The sequence below is a fragment of the Gracilinanus agilis genome, chromosome 1, assembly GCF_016433145.1.
Source record: "Gracilinanus agilis isolate LMUSP501 chromosome 1, AgileGrace, whole genome shotgun sequence".
NCBI classification, from domain to species: Eukaryota; Metazoa; Chordata; class Mammalia; order Didelphimorphia; family Didelphidae; genus Gracilinanus; species Gracilinanus agilis.
In genome coordinates, this window is record NC_058130.1 from 183,257,067 (window position 1) to 183,281,673 (window position 24,607).

The window sequence follows — 24,607 nt, forward strand, 5'->3', positions numbered from 1 at the left end:
AAAAAATTAAGCCATTCCCCAATTGATAAATGGGCAAGAGACATGAATAGGCAATTTTCAGGTAAAGAAATCAAGAGTATCAATAAGCACATGAGAAAGTGCTCTAAATCTCTAATAATTAGAGAAATGCAAATTAAAGCAACTCTGAGGTATCGCCTCATACCTGGCAGATTGGCTAAAATGAAAGAAGGGGAGAGTAATGAATGTTGGAGGGGATGTGGCAAAATTGGGACATTAATGCATTGCTGGTGGAGTTGTGACTGATCTAACCATTCTAGCTGGCAATTTGGAACCATGCTCAAAGGGCTATAAAAGACTGCCTGCCCTTTGATCCAGCTATACCATTGTTGGGTCTGTACCCCAAAGAGATCATAGATAAACAGACTTGTATGAAAATATTTATAGCCACGCTATTTGTGGTGGCAAAAAACTGGAAAATGAGGGTATGTCCTTCAATTGGGGAATGGCTGAACAAATTGTGGTATATGCTGGTGATGGAATACTATTGTGTTAAAAGGAATAACAAACTGGAGAAGTTCCAGGTGAACTGGAAAGACCTCCAGGAACTGATGCAGAGTGAAAGGAGTAGAGCCAGAAGAACATTGTACACAGAGACTGATATACTGTGGTAAAATTGAATGTAATGGACCTCTGTACCAGCAGCAATACAAAAACCCAGGACAATTCTGAGGGATTTATGGTAAAGATGCTACCCACATCCAGAGGAAGGACTGCAGGAGAGGAAACATATAAGAAAAACAGCTGCTTCAACACAAGGGTTGGGGTGGACATGATTGGGGATGTGGACTCGAAACTACCACACCAATGCAACTACCAACAATTTGGAAATAGGTCTTGATCAATGACACATGATAAAACCAGTGGAAATGTGTGTCGACCATGGGTGGGGGGAATGTGGGGGGTGAAGGGGGAAGTAGGAGCATGAATCATGTAACCATGTTAAAAATGAATATTAATAAATGTTTAAAATTTAAAAAAAAGGATATCATCTTTAATAAAATTAAAAGACACTACAGAAAAGTGTCCAAGAAATGCAAATAGAAGTGATTCTTTTTAATATGTTATATTTGCTAGCTGGAATAGAACAAAAGTCTGTTTCAAAATTCTTTTCTAATAGGTTATCAAAGGCTCCCAAACTATTCAGTGACCACAAGGGCAATGTTCTTCATGGACTGTGTTTATCATCAATGGTTACTGAACACCATTGATAGTGCCTGGGATGAAAGCAGTCATCTGTTTAAGGATAACACTTAGCTATACAAATACCAGAGTTTTCTAAATCAGCATTACTTATTTGTGAATTTTCTGGTTTGGCTCCTAGAGTCCCCAATCAAAAAAACAGCATTTGAAGCAAGGGAACTGGATGAAAGCCTAGCTTGTGGAAAGTGCCAAACAGCTCGGGTAGCCACTTAATGAGATCTAACAGCTTGTGTCTTCTCTGTCTTTCGGCTGCTGCTTTCCTATCATAATACTATTGTCAATTACACTTTAAACTATTAATAGGGAGCACAGCGAGTTAGGGCTCATTTTTAAAAAGAGCAGTCGGGCCTATTTTAATGGAATTTTTCCCCAGAAAGGTTAATTTTATTTTGAGCTTAAAAGAGGATAAAGATAGTCAAATTAAGAATAGCTATTTTTAAGACTATTGAATGTTATGAATAAGGTTGTATTATAAATTCATATAAGGAAGGCAAAGGGTTTTCCCCTTCCCTTTTGATATTGAAACTGAAGTTTTCTAGGGCATTCCAGGCAATGCCCTTCCTTATTGCATTCCTATTTTACAAAAAGGCAATTTCTCAGACTAATGTTTGTATGCAGAGGTTTAAAATAACTATTTAGTACTTGTTGTCTCATTAGTTACCAAATATGTTATATTTGAGTAGTTGTGAATCTAAAAACTTAAAAGCAATGCATAGAGGAAGAGAAGTAAAATCAATCCATAAGTATAATATCTCAACAACCAAGTACTGCAACATTATAAAAGGCCTAATTGCAAGGCTAGCATTAGAGATACATCTGAATGGCAAAACTTCCCCCAAAAAGAGAATGGCAAATGTTGCAGGGTCTGCAGAAAGATATACTGATGGACATTGTTGGAGCTATGAACTGGTACAATTATTCTGGAAAGCAATTTGGAACTATGCTCAAGATGTTACTAAAGCACTACCATTTTGGTAGCTATTTAAAAAAAAAAAAGTAACCCAGCATTACCACCACTTGGCCCCAAGGAGATTAAAGAAAAAGGTATAAGTCCTCAATGCATGAAAATATTTAAAGCAGCAGTTTTTGTAATGGCAACGAACTGGAAACAAATAGGATGCTCATCAATTGGGTAATGGCTGAACAAATTAAGGCATATGTATGTAATGGAATAATGCTGCACTATAAAAAATTATTAAAGATGGTTTCAGAGAAACCAGGGAAGATTTGTAGGACTTGATGAAGAGTGAAGTAAACCGACCCAGAAGAACAACTTAAGCAATAATAACAATGTAAAAATAAATAATTTTAAAGTCTCAAGAAATCTGATAAACGCAATGATAAACCATGATTCCAGACAACAGATGAAGAATGAGACCAGCCTCCTTGACAGAAAGGTAATGAATGAAACATGCAGATGGAGACACAATTTTGGATACTGGCAATATGGGAATCTATTTTGTCTGACTATGCATATTTGTTTCAAGGGTTTTCCCCCCCTACTTTGGAGCAGGGGAAATTAGAGGGATGAAAAATTAGATAATTAAAAAATTTTTAATTTAATTAAAAAAATTTAAAAGGACAATGAACAGAGACCTAGGACCTCCAGTTTTTGCCACTATACTCAGAGGTATTTCTTCTACATGGTTTTTACCTATTGTACTTCACCTAAAAAAAAAAAAGGTAACATATTTTGCTCCTTAAGGCTTTAAACTTTACCTTTACTTTTAGATTTCAAACTGCATACCAGGTGTGGATGTAGCTATCCTAAATTCAATGCTAAACAACAGGGACTTGGATAATGAGACACAATATGTTAGAGAACTATGATGGCGAACCTATAGCATGTGTGCCAAATATGGCACAAAGAGACCTCTCTCTGGGCATGTGCGATCACCCCCTGCAGAGCCGCTCCCTTCCCCCCTGTAAAAGGCAAATTTATAAATTAAGATTTAGATATTTAGGGTAAGATAACAGCCAGGCTTAATCAGGCAAGACTGGAGGGAGTTTTTTCCTAGAGTGACTCTGTTGTGGCTGAGACAATTAGAGGCTGTTTTATCTGTCCCAGTGAAGAGCCCATGGAAAAGTGGATTTGTCTCCCAGAAAAAAACATCTACCCATGGAAATTCAGATTGAGCAACAAGACCAGACTTGGGTGGTGGACATACCAGACTGGTTCAGCTCCTTGTCTTTACCTTTTGTGGATTAATTGCTGAGGATCCTGGAAAGCTGTGAACATTGCTGGAGCTGAAGTGGACCCCAGTTGTGAGACCATCACATCCCCTTCTAACCTCCAAAAGCTGGACCTGATAGTCTTTGTTAGCTCAGTGTAGATTTGACCCATTTCCAGTCTCTGAAGTCTGTCTATAGTTATCTAGTGTAGTGTGACCTTTTCCTCATTTCTCCAACCCTAAACCTCTTAATAAACTGTTTTATTTTACATCCTACTGTCTTCCTCAAACCCCAATAAGGATCCATAGGGAGATAGCATCCAATCCTTATGTTTTCCCTCAGCTGGTTGATAACCAGTTAAGTGTCAACTGTCATCGTGCCAACTAGAGTAGTGAAACTTAACACCCTCTTTTCCCTTGAGAGAGGTCCCCTGTTATCCTGTGAAATCCTGTCACGTGGGGTGTGTGGGTGTGTCCTGGTTGTGTGTGTCACCTCTTTAGTACCCCAGTTAGACAGTTACATATTTCACCCCTCTCCACTGTGCTTCTCTGCCCCTCTGTGCTTACTCCCTCCCCTGAGGAGAGGGCTCAGGTCCTGCCCCTCCTTTTCTCCCATCCCCCCACTGAAACTAAGGGCTGCAGGGGTGGGGGGGGGGGAGAGGTTTCTTCTCCTAACGCTGGGGATGGTTCCACTCCTTAAAAAACTTCACTTCCTTCCTTCCCTGCCTGCCACCAATCAGGGGTGTGACCCGACTCCCCTAAAGGCTAACTGCCCTCCCACTCCTATCTGGGTTGCTGCCCAAAAGGCAGGTGGGGCTGGATGCAGGGTCAGGTCTTATGGCTGTAAAAGGCGGCTTCTTGAGCCAGCTGGGAGCCCAGCCCCTACCCCCTACAATGTGGCGGGGGGGGGGGGGGGGGGATAAGGGGAGTGAGGGGAGCAGGACACAGGCACACAGTTTGGGGGGGCAGGGCATGGCATGGGGTCCCTAAAAGGTTATAAAAAGCTTGCCATCAAGGTTATAGAACTATGCAAACATGTGAATTTCTTTTTTTATTACAAACTGAATGCCTAGATTCAGAATACCAATATCTTAAGTAATTGTTTTTTGAGAGAACAATATGTAATTGCTAATTGAGAAAACTGAGGAAGAACTGTCTTTTATTTTCAATTTAAAAACTCTCCAAGGAGATCTCACAGTTCTATGACTAGTCAGTCACTATGGACCATCTTACTGGTTCCATAAACATTACTGTCACTTTTACAAGCTTATGGTATGGTGGTTATAGCAGAGCTAAGTAAAATATGTTCACCCAATAACTTCACAGAAATAATAAAAATCAAGATGAGAGTGAAGAAAATTATGTTTCTTAATGGGGGGGGGGGGAAGGAGAATGAGTTCTAAATGTTGACATTTGCAACTTTAATACTCACATCTGGGCCAGCTGGCTTGCTGAGGGATTTGGGAGCAAAAAGGTTCTTTTCTTTTTTTTTTTTTTAATCTCCATTTTATAGGTCATTCTCTTTAAAATCTGTCTTAGGTGATAGTGAATGAGAGAAGGTCAAAGGATGTACTAGGGGTAAAGTATTATAGGGAAGAATTCAGTCCAAAATGGAGCAAGGTGAGTAATGGTCACATCTTTCTTACACTCCTTCAGAATTCCCATTTCATCATCATTTATTCCAACAAGGCTGGGAGTAAGTGAGAGGGGCTGCCTATGCAAGGACACAAAGGCAGAAAATGGAATGTCTAGTTTGTAGAACAGTTAAGCAGTCTAGAATGACTAGAATGTAAAGTACATGATGGGGAGTCATAAGAAAGAAATCTGAAAAGGAATATGGGAGCCATATGATAGAGGTCTTTAAATGTCAGATTGAGGAGTTCACATTCTATGTTGTAGGCATCAGGAAGACACTGAAAATTCCTGAGCAGGGAAATGACATATTCAGAATTGTACCTTGGGAAAATGGCTATGTGGAGGATGGATAGAAAGAAGAAAAAGGAAGCAGGAAGATTAATTAAAAGGCTACTGTATGTAGCCACCCAGGCACAAAGGAATGAGGTCTTAAACTTGGGTATTGTTTTGTGAGCAGAGAAAAGCAGGATGGATGTGAAATAGTGTAGACATAGATTTGGCTATTGGCAGGAGTAGGGGTAAGGATGGAAAAGGAAGAGAAAGTCTGAGATTATGAATCTGGATGATTGAAAGGATAGTGGTTCCTTAAACAGAAATAGGTAAGTTAGAAACAGGATATGATGAGGGGAAAAGATAAAAAGTTATTTTTTGGAGCATATTGAGTGAGTTGCTAATGAGATACCCATGTGAAGAAGTCAGGCAGGGAGATGATAATGCAGAACTATAAACTATATTCATGAAAGATTAAAGATGCATACTTAGATTTGGGAGTCATCTGAATAGAGTTAATATTCAAACACATGGGAGCTAATAGGAATACTAAAATGAGGAAGGATTTAGAAAGAGGGACCACAACAGAGACTTGAAATGACACCTATGTGACCAGACATGTAGAAGAACAAAAAGGGAGAAATATTAGGGAAGTCAAGGAAGGGGAGAATCTAGAAGGAAGGGTTGGAAGAATATTCAAAGTAACAAGATTTTAAGAAAGACGGGCACTGCAAAAAGGACACTAGATTTACAGTTTAAATTTCACGGGTAATCTTGAAGAGAGTAGTTTCAGTCAACTGGTATTCTAAGAAGTAAAGCTGCAAAGGGAGTAAAAGTGAGAAGAAAGTGGGGAAATATTATAAATTCATGTAAACTATATCAATTCTTTACTCGAGTGTCTCTGGATTACTACTCCTCAACAGAACTCCTCAAGCTGGTACTTAAAGTCCCTTACAGGAATGCCTGTCATTTGGTGAATGGTTGAGTAAGTTGTAGGTCTGATTGTGACAGAATACTATTTATTGTGCTATAAGAAATGACAAATAAAATGCTTTCAAAACCATCTGGAAAGATTTACATGAAATGATGCAAAGTGAAGTGAGCAGAACCAGGAGAACACTGTACACTGCAACAGCAATTTATTATACCAAGTCAACTGTGAATGATTTAGCTATTCTCAGCAATACAAATATGCAAGACAATTCCAATGAAAAATGCTAGCCACTTTCAGAGAAATAACTGATGAAGTCTAAATGCAGATTGAAGTATACCAATTTTTTTACTTTACTTTTTTCACGGTTTTTTGTTTTGTTTTGTTTTTTGGTTTGAGATAACTTTCATGACATGACTAATAGGAAAATGTTTTGCATGACTGAACATGTATAATCTATATCAAACTGTATTTTCAATGAGGGGGGAGAAAAAGAACTTGGAGCTCAAATTTTTAAAAAGTGAATGTTAAAATTGTTTATACATGTAATGGGGAAAAACAAAATATTTTTTTAAAAAGTCCTCCACAATCTTACTACTTCCTAAACTCTGAGACATTTCACATTATTCCACTTTATGTACTCCATATTGCAGAAAAATTGGACAACTAGCTATTTAACCAAACAACACACCATCTCTTTTTTTCTGTTTGTTTGCAGAGACTCTTCCTCTTTTCTGGAATGCATGATCTCTTCATAGTACTTTTTAGAATACCTTCTTTTTAGGAGTTGACTGTCACATGGAGAAGAGATGTAAGAAAATAGTTCAAAGGAAATGAAGGATAAAGTGAAGTTTTTGTAAAAATAGGGAGAACTGGACATGTTTATAGTCAGTAGAGAAAGGATCAGTAGATTTTGCGAAAGAAAGGGAATTATTGTAGACAAGTTTTTGAAGGAGAGAGAAATGCTTTAAGGATACAAATAGTGAGACTGCTGTTAGCAAGAAGGGCAACTCTGCCTCAATTGTTGTAGTAGTTTTTGTTGCCTACTCCCAGGATCAGGTGAAAACACTTGCCCAGCCTATCATGAGTTTTCTGACATCTATGCTTATAAAATCTAGAGATCAATTAGTGCCAGCTACATGGAAGGAGAGAACAAAAGAATTCAATAATATTAGTCTGTTGAGCCCTCCCTGGACTTGGCTCCTTTTTCATTACTTTTCTATGCCAAATTCCACTGATTCTTGTATTCTGCTTATAATTGAGGATTCATGCTAATGCATTTGGAGAGCCATTAAGGATGAGGCTTGTTTTTTCTTTGCCTCCTCAATGCTATCATTCTTCAAAAGAATAGAAGACTAGTATAGGTCTGTATTTCGCTGAGGAAAGAGTGACTAGAGGAGGGGAAAAGAAACAAACCTTTTACTCCATTGGGACTCCTAAGTAGATCATCCTTTGAAAGTCTGACATAATTTGGGGGCATGTAAAAGGTGCCTAATAAAACTCGGTTTACTTTTTCTTATGACTCCCTTTTATCAATATCCTTCAGTACAAACTAGACAAAATGTGCAGCAGCATAGTTAAGATAGAGACCAAAAGTAAAAATGATCTGTTCAGTTGTTGCACTCAAGGCAAAGTTCCTACAAAAAAGATGGAAAATAAATAAAGGAAGAGAAACAAAGTGGGATGGAAGCATGGAAGGGCAGGAGTATGACACATCCTCAAAAGAGAGATGGCAGCCTGACAGTACAGGACCTAGGAAAATGATGAAGACCTGAAATGTTATGATTTGTGGTATGGGTAGAAGGAAAATGCCATAATGATGGAGAAGGTTCTTGATGAAGGTTAAGGAAGTGGGTGTATTACAAAATCTTGAGTTTGAAATAATCTCAAAGAATCTTAGTTCAACATGTATCTGAGCAAAAACCCCTTCTATAACATGTCTAAAAATTTGTCATCTAGCCTTTTTCTTGAGATCTCCAGAGAAAAGGAATTCATTATCTCCTAAGGGAGCCCATTCCATTTTTTAACATCTTTGCTAAGAAGTTCTTATAGCACAAATCTGCCTCTCTGTAACTTCCATTTACTGTAGCTGATTATACTCATGGAGGCAAAGCAGAATCGAACCCCTCTTCCATCTGAAACACTTCAGAATATTTAATGATAGCTGTTAGGATTCCCTAAGGTCTCTGTTCCAAGGAAAACCTAGCTTCTGTTAAGTTCATACATAATAATCCTAAAACCCATAATCATCCTCGTTGTCCCTTTCTGGAGGCTCTCTAGTATATAAATATATGTTCCTAAAATGTAACACTCAGAACTGATCACAAATCTCCAGAATGGGCCTAACTACAAGAAAGGCAGAACAATTTGGCAAATTTTACACTTTCGCATACCGTCAAACACAAAGTTAGATGTTGTTTTTACTTGAGGAAAAACCTAGCTAACTAAATGGAACTCTCCCACAAAGACAAAATATAATATTTCTGAATTCTTGGAGAAAAACTAGATTTTTTATATAGGTAGCATCTATAAAACTGCTAAGGTTCATCATATATGACATGTGACTAAATCCATGTAAGAAAAAAGGTTTTTTTCCTTCTAAAGGAAAATATCTTGGTTATTTGCCTTCTAGCAAGAGGCTTAAGACTTTTCACAAACAATTCCATTTCATGCACCTGTGGGCACCATGCAATAAAACTAGAAAAAAAGACTCTGGTTCAGTTAAGTAACCAGTGGCCACAGATGGGAGCTGAATGCCAGGCATCTGCAGCTCTGTGTGCAGTGATAAGCTTGAATGCAGCTGTGTAGAAAGAAATTCTTACTTAGGATTATAACAAAAAATCATTTTTCCAATTACACCAGTTTGTACATGTATGCTACAGCTGAGGAGATGAATGTCTAAGCCTGGTACATTTCAACAAGTAGTATCATGCTAACTTGTAACCAGAAATTGCAAAACCTGCTGTCCTCATTGACTGTAGAGAATAAAGTCTCAACATCTGAAAAATAATACTTTTGTGAAACAAAGCAATTGTTCCAGAATTCTATGCAATATAATCCCATTTTGAAAAATGCTTTTTGATAACAGTGTATACAGGTAACCATAATATTATTACCTCAACTTCAGTCAGAGTCTGAACCACAGGAAATAACCCCTTTTCTGAAAATCTCCTTAATCTTCCAGAACCAAAGTGACTGGGATTAGGGTCAACACTTTAGGTCACCTCTAAGACACCAATTCAACTCCCTGGCACTTGACAAAAGGTTAGGCAGGGAAAGAGGGTTAAAAGAAAAGGCAGCTCAAGTTCCATTCTCTTCAATGATGGAAAGCCTTTCCTAATTACTCTAGCTTTCCAAGACATTAAACTTTTCTCAATTCCTAAAGCTCTTACAATCAATTGCACACAATTGAACACTAATTATATATCTATGAATAATAATGTTATTTCATTAATTCATTTGTGTTAGCTTACAATTTCCCATTAGACTATAAGCTCTTTGATGCCAGGGACATTTTTTATACTGTTGAATCTCCAAGAAGTCTATGGTAGGGCGAGCTATGAAGCACAATGAATAGAAAGCCAGATTTGGAGTGGGGAGAACATGAATTCAAGTCTGGCCACAGATTGTTCCTAGCTGTGTGACTCTGGGCAAATCACTTAACCGTGATCACCTAACCTTTGCCACTCTTCTGTCTTAGAATTGATGTTAGACAGAAGTTATGGGGAAGAAGATGAAGACTAAGACAAAGACAAAGAAGATGAAGAAGGAGGAGGAGGAGAAGCCTCTGGCAGAAGTAAATAGAAAGTGAATCTCAATAATTGATTTATTATTTATTGAATAGAGTCATGGGAATACATGAGCTACTTGTCCAATGGTAGAGCCTTATTATACTTTGAAAGCTGGGTACTCTATTCTTTGCCTGCTCTCCTTATATAGCTCAGGGATTAATTTACTTCTTAAAACAGACATATAATCCTATGATTTGGTATTATCCTTGGAGAAGTAGACCCTTTTGCTAATGAATTAAAATGGACAAGTCAGCTAATCAATGATCTATAGGGTTAGTAGAATTACTCCTATAAAATCTGCCAAGTCTTATACTTATTTTCTACTCTTAGCTTGTAGATAATAGATTGCCATGGAATGTTGGGTTTTGCATAGTTTGACATTTCTGTTACTAAGAAGTGTTCAATGTGGAGCAGCTAGGAGGCACAGTGGATAGAAATCTAAGCCTGGAAATAGGAAGTCCTAGGTTCAAATCTGACCTCAGATACTTCCTAGCTCTGTGACCCTGGCAAGTCACTTGACTCCCATTGCCTAGCCCTTACCACTCTTCTGCCATGGAAATGATATTTAGTATCAAGTCTAAAAGAGAAGGAAAGGGCTAAAAAATAAAGTGTTCAATAAAACACTAAAGAGACCTAATAGCAAACTACAAATCAAGCTTCATTCAAATAGACCCATAGAGGGATTGTATCTGCCAAGGAAGAGCCATGAGTACTGTGGTCAGAAAAGCACTCTTCATAATCAGAGATGATGGAGGTAGCCATTATCTTTGCACAGAAGAGCTGCTCCATTGCCAAAGGCACTTGCATTCTGAACCCTGACAGGAGGCCAGGGTTCCTTACTGTCTTGAAATGCCTATCCTCTTCATTTTCCACTTTTAACACCAGCCCTGCTACTGCATTAGGCCAACAGAAAAGGAGACAAAAGTTTCATTTTCTGCAGAGGAACAGCTCTTCCACTTTCTCTTGGAGATGGCACCACTATCCTTCTAATCCTCTAGGTTTATAACTTCAGAGTAATTTTGGACTCCTCATCCCACACATCTAATCAGTTGTCAAACACCATCATTTTTTTTTTTACTGATACTCTTTCATATCCAGGCCCTTGCCTCTATTTTTACTGCAACCCCATAGTTGACTATTATTTTTTCACCTAGATCGGTGGAGTCAAAAGGAAACAGTTCCTGGAGGACTGCATATTGACTCAGAAAAACATAAATTAATATTATCTATGTTGTGCTATATTATTATTTATCTTATTAAACATTTCCTAATAATGTTTCAATCTGGTTTGGGCCTCAGAAGTTCTGTTGGCTGGTGAGTTTGACATCTGATCTAGACTATTTTAAAAGCCCCATAATGGAGTCTTCCTGTCTTATTATTTCTATCCTTTTTTGTTCATCTTTAAACTAGTGCTTATTCTTTTCCTAATGTACTATTAGTAAGTCATTCTCAAAAATCCATCCTTGTTAGAAGTGTAGGGAGGTGGTGCACAGATTCCTTGTAGATCTAAAAACATCTTGAGTGTTTCTTTCCTTTATACTTCAGCATGTCAACAGGCTGATAATTTAACCAATGTAGATAAGGCCTCCATTGGATGTACTACAACCCATCTATGCCTTCTCATTCTTTGTGATTCTTGTTCATGCTCTCCCATGTTCCTCTATAGATAATCTGCCCAATGTAAAAAAAGACTTTTTCAAGGTCTTTTTTAACATTTCCTGGGAGCATTCTGGGTTATCCACTAATCTTATTATGTGACTGACATATCATTTTAAATTTACTTACTGATATACCTTATGTCCTTTGTTGACCACTGTGAAATTAGAATCTGTTACCCTAAAAACTATGATCCCCAGCAAAACTACAATTCCTAGCACCGTACTCACTTCCTATCATTACATGCTAACATAGACAGTATATAAATTGGGTTAGTTCTTTCTCTCTCTCTCTTTCCTTCCTGTCGTGGCTTTGGTGCAGCGAGGATTTTTGAGCAGGTAGAAAAACTTAGTCATATGGTTCTGTTTTGTCAGATAATAAACTTTATAAAAATAATACTTGAAGTATTGCATATTAATTTAAATCCTACACCACTGAGCAGTAGAAAAATTAATCGGCCTACTTAAGACTTATTTGTTTTATGTCTTGCTTGATAATAAACAGGTCATGGCACAGTTATCCCTGTAGTTGTTGATTTTAACATATGGATAAGACTCTTTCTGGAGAAAGGTCTGTCAGATTTGATTTTGCTCTATAGTTTTATTCTAATTTCCATAATGAAAACTTAAATAATCTTTCTTCCCTGTAATTTTTAAAATTTATCAGTATATATGTCCCTAAATTTCTTCTACAGTAGAGTTTGAATACCAAAGAATAGATCTTTGGCATTATTGTTTTTCAAAAGCTCCAAAATAGAATGATATCAGACCAAGTTTAGGTTGCAAAAAAAAAAAAAAGCATAATTGTAAAGTGCTGTCATAGATTTTATTTTTCCATTTTCCACTGGGGTCCACTGGTCTCTGTCCCAATCCTCTCTTTTAGAGCTGGCACTTAAGACCACTATTGGCCCTAGATATGCACTGATTGTCTGGCAGATGGTTAATATTGGTATTCTAACATTACTGATGAGCTAGTTCACTTAAAACACTGTGAATTATTTCACAGTCTATTGAAAGTGTTATAACCATAAATGGCATGATTTAGAAATGCTTATAATGTCTGTAGTCAAAGGTTTAACAACCCCATAATCAACATTTTGGAGGCCATTTTTGACTGCCTAATAGGTCTTTCTATGATCAGTGTAAATTCTTCACTACTTATGCCAATAGGGGGAAAAATCACATGCTGAAACGGAAGGCACAGAGAGAAATGTTTTTCAAACAACCTCATAGCTATCAGATCATGTTTCAAAGATCAATTCTTTAGTTTCACTGAAAACTAAAAGAAAAGTAGTTCAAATTCTGTCCTTCCTTCAGAAATCTTTTCTAAATGGTCACCACTTAGGGTGTGTTCTGTCAAACCTGGGGTCATTTAAATTAAACAAAATGATTGCCACTAATTAACATTGCTTAAAATAATGTCTTTGTCTCTTTTTCTGGAACTTTATATTAATTTTGTAGAGCGGGAAAGGTTTAATGAAAAAAGTTAAGACTCTAGAACTCAGTCATATAACTGACTCCTAAAACCTAGATTTTAGTTGAAGGTATGCCACTAAATGAGCAGCATTACCTTGAACTGGTTATTTAAACCCTTTCAACTTGATTTTTCTCCTCTATAAAAGGAGAGAGAAGAACTAGTTGATTTCTAAGGTCCTTTCCCATACAAACACCCTGATATTTTGTGCTAGAATCAGTCATAGATGCTTCCATATTTCCCATTTCACTCCTGTTATTTATCAAGCTCTTATTACTGTCACCTAAATACTATTTCCACCATATTGACAACTATTTCTTCAACTCTGCTGATGGTGATAGGGATCTATTTGCTCAAATTCCCTCCTTCCCCAACATGTCCACTCCAGTTCCTGCAACACTGATGGTAGCAACTAAAAGTGTTGAAGGAGAGCAAAAACTTTTTTCCTCTTAAAAATGAATCAAATCAATGTAGAAATTTTTATAGATATGTATTTTACTTCTATTGTAAAGCCATGTATTTAATTTCAAAAGACCATGAAATACTTTTAATTCATATTAAAAGTATTTCATGGTCTTTTGAAATTCATATTAAAAGTATTTCATGGTCTTTTGAAATTAAATGTTTATACTCACCTGCCTAATACATGAATACAATGCAGTTCAGTGTGAAGCTCAATGTACCTGTAAGTAAATGGATGACTATGATAATATCTTTGTTAACAAAACAAATAGGAACAAGAGATCCAGATGGTATATGGTATTTTATGTCACATGTTTTGTAGAAAAGATATGATATTCCATATACTAATGATACTGGAAACTCTTGTGAAGTTTACCTGTCAGATTTAGATGCTATAAAGAAAAATCAGTCTAAGGATGTAAACTGTAAATGTAAATTTCAGCTCTAGGACTGGCTAAAAATGGCTATCTGTTGCCTCTGGGAAGGATAAAAAAAATTATGTTTAAATGTGTGTTCCATGGTTCTCTGAATTTCACTTTCCACTTCCTAGAATTCTAAGACAGTTCAGCAAATACTATCCAATTCTCAGTACAGCAACCTAGCAAGGGTCAAAAATGGAAAAAAGGAGAAATAAAAAAGCAACTGAGATTCAAAGTCTCATTCCAGTGAAAAGAAGGACTCTCAAAATCATAGCTCATATGTGGTTTCCTTTAGGAATTAGGATATATGACTCAATATACAAACTACAAGGTTAGAAAGAAAGTAGAATCTCTAAGAACACTATTATACCACTGCTGAATACAGGTAAAGAAGTAGATAATGAAGTAGAAGAAACATCTGAAAGAAATCAAGAAAACTTTAATGCAGAAAAATGGCTCAAATTTGAAAAAATATCCCTGGTAACATTAGAAAAAAATGAAATATTCTGAGCATCTTTGCTCCACTTTTCCTAGCAGCTTATATTTTTCAGTGTGTGGTATAATCAGAGTAGATTGCAATGGTGAGAGAAATAGTCTATCTACATTTGGGCATATTTCTGCATTAAAGGCCCCATTATTCATTTTTTATTTTCACATTGGGCAATAAGAATGATCTTGACTTTAATTTTGATGAAATAACACTGGCATAATGGAAAAAATAATAAGGAAATTCAATAATGAGACCAGATCAGTTTAATTATCAATGAGCAATATATCACACTGTTATGCTAAATCAGGGGTCTGCAACCTTTTTGGCCGTGAGAGCCATAAATGCCACATTTTTTAAAATGTAATTTCATGAGAGCCATACAATATGTTTAACACTGAATACAAGTAAATATGTGCATTTTATGTAAGAACAACATTTTTAAAGTACAATAAGTCTCTGAACTATTTTTAATAACGTTATTATATGCTAACTAATGATGAATACATTAATGTGATGAAGTACATTAATGTGACTTCTGGTGCTGCATGGTTTTGCTGATTATTAATAAAAAAACAAGACTTGATGGGGCACTACAGTACTGATATAACTCCACACATACATATAAAACTCCTTTACACTAAGAAAATGCTGAAATAAAGAGAGAAAAATTCAGGGAAGAATACTTTTTCCTCTCCCTCTCTCAAGTCAGGCAACAGGAGAAGAAAAAGCTGCCAGCCTGGTGGTTAAGCCATTTGGCCACATAAATTAAGTAGGAGATCAGGAGATTACAGAAAATAACATGACTTGTGTGCAGGTGTTAGTAAGTAGTGGGGGAGGAGGGTACCTTTTCATGGAAAACTGGCCAGGACACATCAGACACATTTCATGGTATAGGTGCTGATCAGTGCTGCCTATGCAATCATTCTGTATCAAATGAAACAACTACTGGGGAGAAATGCTTCTCACTAATGAAGCATATGTAAAGATGTCATCTGACTATAGTTCCCCTTTAAGAGCAGGTAGAAAAGTTAAAAACAATAACAATCCCACAAATAAGGAGTGCAGACCCCATGAATGCACTGAGATAAAGCCATGTAAACCAGAGGCAGAGGGGTAGAGAATGTAGACAAAAGTGATCAATCACTATACAGAACCCCAAGATGTCAGTAACAGGTGTGGAAAGAGAAAAAGGAGGGCAGAAGGAGGAACACACAGCACACCTACCAAGCCGAACTAAAGACTAGGATTCATCTCGCGTGGCAATATCAATGAGGGAGCTTCTATCTTAGAAGATAGTCCAGCTGTACTGAAAGGATCACATGACGTATCACGTGATGCATGATGTCATGCGTAAACTGTTAGTTACTGTGCCTTGGTTGACTTTATGACTCCTGCAGAAAAAGCCATATCTGGCCCTCAAAAGAGCCAGATATGGCTTGAGAGCCATAAGTTGCCAACCCCTGTGCTAAATAGAGAAAATGCAATGTTGCTGTCATTCTGTGAGTACCCTGTAAATGTTTAAAAACACTACTTTTCAGCTTGATTTGGTAATTCACTGGTCAAGTTTAGAGATGGGGCAAGGGAAAATGAGGACCCAGAGAGGATAGACCTGGTATATATTAAAACAACAACAACAAAAAACTTAACTTCATACCTCTTTTTTTTTTTCCAAATGGGACCAGAGGCAACTTTCTAAAATTGTGACAGCTGCAAAAAAGGGGCTAGCCTGTATTGGTGAAACCAGGAATTGTCTATATCCATGAGATATAATCTTTATTCCTTGCCCTTCATCCCTTCAATAGTCCCCCAGACATAGCACAGCCTCTATGACTCCTAGGAAAAACTGTATGTGATTTGAGAGCACAACCCAGTTTGGTTACAGGAACTGCTGGCTACAGATTTCCTACAGAGTCCCTGAGGAGTCCATCAACCCCGCCAACTCTATCTCCAGTCCTGAAGCACAAGGTCTTTTGTCTATCATCCTTTTGGGAAACAGAAGTTTGTGGATGTGGAGGGTAATCGTGTTTGTTAAGGAAATAAGTCCTGCCACATATCTTCAGAATCATTTCCAAGAGAACAGTCCTCAAATCAACAGATTAAGTTAATAAGTAAAGAATCATATTTGCATTATTCATTCCAGCCATTGTAAGAGTTCACAATTTGCAGGATCATAGGCCTGGAGATTTGGAGCTGTAAAGGGCCTCATAGTTCACTCAATCCAATTCCTTCAATTTACAGATGGGAAAACCAAAATCGAGAAAAATTAGCTGGCTTAAGTACTTCAGGATACCCAGGCAATAACAACTGTAGATCAAGATGAAGCAGCATAGTTTGAGGTGAAGCACCTGGCCTCAGGAAGTAGAATTCCTAGGTTACAATTCTGGCTCTCTCACTTTCTTGCTGTGTCACATTGAACAAATCCTATAACTTCTCTGGGCCTCAGTTTCCTGTTGTGCAAAATTGGGGGCAGGGTACAAGGGTAGATGATTTCTAGGATCTTTGCTACATTCCAGATGAATATAAACAATTCTAGCTGTAATAAGTTATATTGACCCTTATTATTTATTGGTATTTGTATTTACCAATAGTTGTTAGTGATATGGATAGGCTCTTAAGTTGATGTGATCCTGGGTTGATAGTTGAGAAAAGATGGTTGTTCTAAGCAGTTGAAGAAAAATTCTGCTCAGATCAGTTATATAAAACCCTATTTATTATAATTTTTAAAATGGTAAGAAAGAGAAAGGAAAAGGAAGCAGAAAGATAATTATGGTAAAAATGTTCTCTAACACTAATAAAATATAATCTGTATTTTCCCCAAAATCTGCCTCACAAAAGACTTCTTCTTGATTACCAGTGATAATCCTTCTTATTCTATACTAACTAAATTCTCCAATTAGCTATCTTTCTATCCTAGCACTAAAATATATTTTTGTAAACAGTAATAGATAAAACTGGATTTCTTCTTCTGCTCAGATATAACTCACCCTATCAGAATTCTTCAATGACACCTTCACACAGCAGTCACTCTATACTGTCGCCTACTGGTGAAACAGAGGAACTGCACCACCAGTTTCTCTTCTTGATACTAGGATTTTTCCAAGTGAGAATCAACAGATCTTCTCCAACTCTCAGACTCTCTCCTTGGACCACCTTCCTTATTCATGACCTTCCAAAGAGTTGGTTCAACTGTCTTTACCAAGGCTCCTTGGGACAGTTCTCTTCCCATCATCCTTTTAAGATTCCACTCTGACTTAAAGAAATCCAGCTCACTCAAATTCAGTTCTCTATCCACCTATACCTAAACTATCAATAATCTTTTATTGCTTACTTAATTAACAAATACTCATTACATAGCTCATAATTTGTTACATAAATTCCTCCAGGAATACAAGGTAGACATCAGGTCCTCCAGGCTGCCTGAATATACTATACCAAGGATTGGGATTTAAAAGAAAATTTTTTCAGACACAGAAATAATTACACAATGAGGAAATAACTTGTTCTCCCCTTGCTGCAAGAGGAGTTTGTCTCCTTATTTTTTTATTCTTAAACTTTTTAATCTGTATTGGTTCCAAAGCAGAAGAGTGGTGAGGACTAAGCAATGGGGGTTAAGTGGCTTGCTCAGGGTCGCCCAAGTACAAAGTGTGTGACCAGATTTGAATCTAGGATGTCTCATCTCTAGGCCTGGCTCTCAATCTCTGAATCACCTAGTGCCCCAGTTTGTCTCTCTATTGAACTGTCATAATAGCTCATTTTTATTTATCACTTTAAGGTTGAAAGAGTTTTTATTCACTCTCTCATTTGACTCTTACAACAAAAATATTTGGTAGGTCTTAATCCTCATTTCATAGAAGAAGAAACAGAGGCTTAAAGATGTGGAATGTCCAGTCATGTATCTAAACAGTGTCTAAAGTAGGAATATAATCTATCTCTTCCTAAACGAGTCCAATACTATCCACTATTATCATAATGTCTTCTCTCATTACATACTGAATCTCTCTTATGTACTTATCACACTCTATATCCTAGAATTTTTATTTTTCTGAATGCCTTAATTCTCCTATTAGACATTAAGCACCTTGAAGACAAGAAGTATGTTCTACTGAGCTTTCTACCTTTCTCGGCATAATAATTAGCCTTGAAGATAATTATAAGAGGCATTCAATAAAGATTTGATGGATAAATGGCCACATGAGTAACAAATGACCAAGAAAAAAAGACAAGTCATAAAACTGCCTACCTTCAAACTTAATAAATGATATGAAAGAGCAGTGTTGAATGAGGAGTAATGAACAACGCTGCTTTTATGTGGAAAATACTAATTTCTGTATAATAACCAAATATGATTTAAAGGGACTATTGGACATGCCAAGGAGGAAAGAAAAAATAGGTTACAAATTATCTCAGTGCAAGTTTGGCCCATATATGGAGAAATTCCCAACCAAGTATGACTTAAGCCTGGACCTTTGAATTGGAAGTTTATATCACAATGAAAAATCAAAGAATGTAACATATCAAGTATACTATTGTTTTTATCCAATAGTTTGAGAGCAAAAATTTTTTAATTTTAGTAAATAATTATGAATGGCACCTTTGAAAATGACCAGTATTTAATGGACAAAAGAGCATAAATGTAAAGGGCATATCCATGGTGATTATGCATGATAGACTGTGCCAATCAGGTATTCAAGTAAACACTGACATAGCAATAATAATGCCTATATATATATTAGACTATACGTATAGTCTAATAATTTACAAAGAACTACCACAATCATCTCAACTCTGATCATCACAACAATTTGTCTTGTCTCACTAATAAATTTATCATAAAATGTTGCATATCATACTACATATTATATTATTACATACTATAATATTACATATTTATGATTGTATATCATAATATTATATATTATAATATTCACATTTTCTTTTTCTATTATTAATGCAATTGTATGAAAATAAGAGCTGTGTATTATTTAATTCCTTTTCTCTAATACCACAATGTTCTGGAAACAGTAAATACTTACTAATTGTTTTTTGAATGAATCAATGAATGAAATCCAGTTGTCCTAAGTACAATATGCTCCATGTTGAAATATTGGTAACTTGAAAAGTCATAGCAATTTCATAGCAGTGTCTTTGCTCTATAAGCATCAAGCCCTAATACTTATGTCTTCTAATATAGCTTTATGAATATATCACTTCATCCAAAGGGGCATTTTATTCTTCAATTTTTCTTACTCTCTAATGAGAAAATTTACAGTGGCCCATTCCAGTATTTTTTCAGATATTTATACCTATTTGACAATATGTCCCTAGCTGGATATTATGCAGTAAAATATTCATAATTTCACAACTATAGAAATGAATTTTTCTAAGCTTATTTTGTGTCATTGATCTGTTTATTCAATAAGGTGCTACATACATGCATCATTTTCGTGAAATATGAAAAATCACAGAATTTTTTAGTTGGAAGGAACTTTAGAAAATTCCAATCACCTTCTCATTTTTCAGATGATGAAAACTGGAGACTCAGTGCTAAGAAATGACTTGCCCACGGTCACACACAGCTAGAAAACAAAAGAACTGGTGAAGTGCCCCCATTGGCCAATTCCCAATTTATTTGATATTTTTTAGCCCTCTGTTCATGGTCTGCCATATCATTCTAGTTAACTTTAATGAAATTTCCCCATTTCTGTTGCTTTTAGATGGGAAACAAACAGTAATCAAATAGAAAATTATTAGTTTTTCTACAACCTGAGGATATTTGCACAACTAGATTTACATATTTAGAATTTTGTTTAGGTTTCAAAGGATTTAAGTGGGGTTGGAAGGGAGAGGGATAATATTCATCCTGAATGTTAGATTCCAAATGGCCTCCATATTCTTATCCTCTTTGGTATTCAATAGCACATCATTCAGGTAATAAACAGCTCCCAGACACTGCATGCCTCATTCACACAATGAAAAATCTTCTAATGCATATGTTCATCTAAAAATACTCTTTTCTGAGCAGCAGTCTCCCAACCACAACACAGCACCTCTTTTTAGACAAAGATACTCCTCTCACACCTGTACTGCATCTAGAGATATATAATTCTGCTGCCTAAAAATAAACAGGTACTGTATCATTTCCAGAAAGTTTTTTCTAAACCATTAATTATTTACCTACCACAGACAAGGACTTAGACAGATGTTAGTAAAGAAAAAGGTTCTGCCAGTTGGGGAAGGGGCCAAAGGAGGGAGAGAGACCAGGTAAGGTTCAGAGAAGAGTTCTTTTTCACAGAATGGGAAAGGTCTGGCTTGAGTCATGACTGGCACACTCACTTCTCCTCATTCCAAAATGAAAAAGTTGAACATGAACCACTTCATGTACAGAAAATCAAATGCAAAGAGAATAACTGATATACATTCCTTCTCCTCCAGTACAGGATTATACTGATATCACATAAAATCATGAACATGGTGTCAAGACAAATGTCCTATCAGTACACTTTTCTTAAAAGGATGTTACTCAGACCAAGGAAATGATTTACTGCTTTGTCTCTAAGTCATTAAAACACAGGGAAGATATATCTATTATTTACCATCTTGGATATCAGAGTTATTGACTGCCTGCCTATCATCTGTAGCACTGAAGAGAAGACCATTTTACCAGAAAAGGAAAATAGTTAAATTCAATTATTTGCTAAATCAATGCATTTGAGTCATTGGCAGTAATCCCTAAAGCAACAGTGAAAGCATGATTTACAGTTCTTCAGATCTTTTAAGACACAAATGACATTACTAAAGGAAATACCCCTGAAACTGAACATTTTTTATTGGTTGAATTCCATTTTCTATTTGAAAAATGCCTGCCATTGCTGTGGTTTGTGTTTTCCACTGGGATTTCCTATTCCACAAAAAGAAAAAAAAAACTGAAGGTTTAGAAACAAAACAAAAACAAAAGGGGGAAATGGAGATTAAGCAAAACCATATGTTCTTGGCTAGCTCAGTTCTCCTGGTCCTTCTTCCAAGTATGCTCTTATTTAAAATAAACTGCATGTCCATTACAAAACATATGATGTTATTGCTTATTCTCAGAAGAAAGAGGTCAAACCCAAAGGATCTCTTGGTGTCTTAGTAAAAGATTTTGACACCTGACTTTTTAATATTAGTTTTCAAAACTTATTGTACAACTAACATTTTGTTCAACAGCTATGGGCAAAAACTGTAAATCAAGAACTTTTCCTAAAGCAAATTTACAAATGAAAGCTTCTTTGGTCTCAGTTTTGCTGCTGAATTGCACATGATGTTCTTCTGTCTGTGGCTCAATGAAAGTAAGGGCAATTAATAGGTCAAAACCAATCAAACACAGATTTATCCATCACTCAATGTAGGGTGTATTTTTTGTTGTTCCATCCAACACTCACAGTCACTCTTCTACTTGCTGCTACTAAATTCCACTCACCGGTTGTACCCTTTCTCTGTGTCTTAGATTTTAAGAAAAATAAGAGGAGGAAATACAGTCGTGGGGAGAGGGGGATTGGGGAGAATCTTACAAGAAATGTGTCCTCAAGCATCCCATCTTAATTCATAGCTGCCATGTCACTATGTTCTATACTTGCCATTATGCTTCACCTTTCTACTATATGCATATGTGTGTGTTTCTAAATCCAAGAACAAGTACGACCCAACTCTATCCAAATCTGGGTGGTATGTATCTCTAGATCTTTTCCCAGTATAGAAATGGCACGGGAGGTTTATATACAGTAAAGAGATAGCAGAGCCCAGTGGGAGGAATACTGGGTTTAGAAAACCAGAGTTCAAGTCCTAACTCTGACTCTTACTAGGGTGACTTTGGGCAAGACACTCTTGGCCATGGTTTTCTTATCTGCTGGATGGGAATATTAACTAATCACACTCAATACTTTACTGGGTTTTTTAAAGTAAAACACTACAAAACATGTAAATGTCAAAGATTATGCTATATAAATAGAATAGAACCTCCCTTTAGCAGTTTTAACAGTTTTCATTTGCACAGGAAAACTGTTCTAAAGTGATATAAAAGGAAGAAAAGGAAAACTTCCACTATACAACTGAAATAGTCAAGAAAATGGGGATAAAGCAGATTCAGAGAAGCCAAATGAAAGTGGAAACATTGATCAAATTAGTTACTCCTGCACATAAATAGCTTGGCCCTTGTTGACTCTTCCACCTCTTAGATCCACTGAAATGTGCAAGAATTTATTTGGCATGTGCAGTACATAGCATAGATGGCCAGCAAAGTAATTATCATTAATTCTTAGTTTGATATGGCAGTATTCTTAATAAATCAGAAACAAAATCCTGATTCAAGCCAGTTGATAACACACCACTAGTGCGCTCTCTCTCTGTCTGTCTCTGTCTCTCTCTCTCTGTCTCTGTCTCTGTCTCTGTCTCTCTCTCTCTGTCTCTGTCTCTGTCTCTCTCTCTCTCTCTCTCTCTCTCTCTGAAGTCATCTATCAAAATAGGTATGCTGTGAGCAATCTTTTTTTCCTGTCTTATAGAAGCTCTGCAGTGTCAGAAGTTAATGTTACAAATGCTCTTGTTTATCATCCTTTGCCTCCATCCCACCCCTATGATGTTTTATAGAGCACCCAAAGAAACTCACTACATTGAGTTTGCAAAAATTCCGAAAAATACATGGGTGAGGCCTGAAACAGACACATAGTTCAACCCTTAAGACGTTCTTTTCATTGTGACATTAAGCCATCAAGTTTGTTGAATCAAAATCTAAAACAAGGATGCTTGAAGTTCAACCTTAGTAATTTAAAGCCTCAAAAAACGGTCTTTTTCTTCTGGACTTTATAAAGAAAACCTTAAAAATGTACAGAAATCCTTATTTGAGCAATGACACCCAAGAGCAAGCAATTGTAGTAACTTCTCTATTCTCCATTTTCAATACGGAAAAGCATGTTCAGGTTAATCAAATACTCTGGATGAGTTACCATGTAACACACATCTGGATTGTATTCAAAATCAAAATACAATAAATTAATGAAAACCTTAAAACTATAATTTAGTCCTTTTTGTTGTTGTTTTTAAACCCTTACCTTCTGCCTTGGAACCAATAAGGCAGAAGAGCAGTAAGGGCTAGGCAATAAGACTTGCCCAGGGTCACACAGCTAGGAAGTGTCTGAGGCCAGATATGAACCTAGGACCTCCCATCTCTAGGCCTGGCTCTCAATCCACTGAGTCACCTAGCAGCCCCCTATAATTTAGACTAAAAAAAAAAAGAAAATAGTAAAAAACTTTCAAACTGCCTCAGAAATTTAGTGAGTCATAATTTTGAGCATCAATTGTCAACAAACTATATAGCAATGAGCAGTACTGGCTAATATTGTACCACCACCAGAGTACAAGCTGTCCATCTTTCTTAGTCCATCTGCTAATAACAAAATCCCATCCGACAGTCTGAAGTTCACTCAGTAAAAGGGCTACTTAAACACAAAACACTTGAGTTTCACTATATTGTAGGCTAATGGCTTAGTCCACTACTTTAGACTTTTAGTGCACCCTGGGTTAATAGAAGAGCATATACTTAGAACCAAAATTTTCTAAGCTTGTCACAAAGATTTTGGTTTTCCTAGGAAATCGGCACAGTTGAGAAATTAAATGAACAGAAAGTTCCACAGGGGTAATGGTCCCTAAAATGATGAATCAACTGCCAGAAAATATGTGCTCTCATTAAAAGGAAAGGAATTCTTACTCAGTGCTGCCCATATATTGCAAAGCTTTATGGGGCTCCAGACCTTATCTATATGACAGATGCATCCGAGCAATAAATGCATAATATTAGCTATTCTGTGTCCATGTTGAGGAACATGACCCAGTTCCCAAGCAATTTAATATCTCTGCCAAGTAGAGAGGATGAGAATTTTCATTTATGTCTTTGGGAAAATGCCCCATCATGGTAGTATTTTGAGATATAAGTGAAACTAGTTTTGTTGTTTGTTTTCAAAGCAGCATAGCACAGAGGACCTGAATTCATATCCTGGAAGGACCCCTAATTACCTCTGTGACTTTGAGTAAATCATTTCACTTTACTGATAATCAGTTTC

General features: G+C 36.5%; 1 protein-coding gene across 1 annotated transcript in view; it reads right to left on the reverse strand.

Annotated features, from left to right (window-relative positions):
• Positions 1–24,607, reverse strand: part of SNX29 (sorting nexin 29) — a 714,032-nt gene that overhangs the window by 87,212 nt on the left and 602,213 nt on the right. The window lies entirely within an intron of this gene.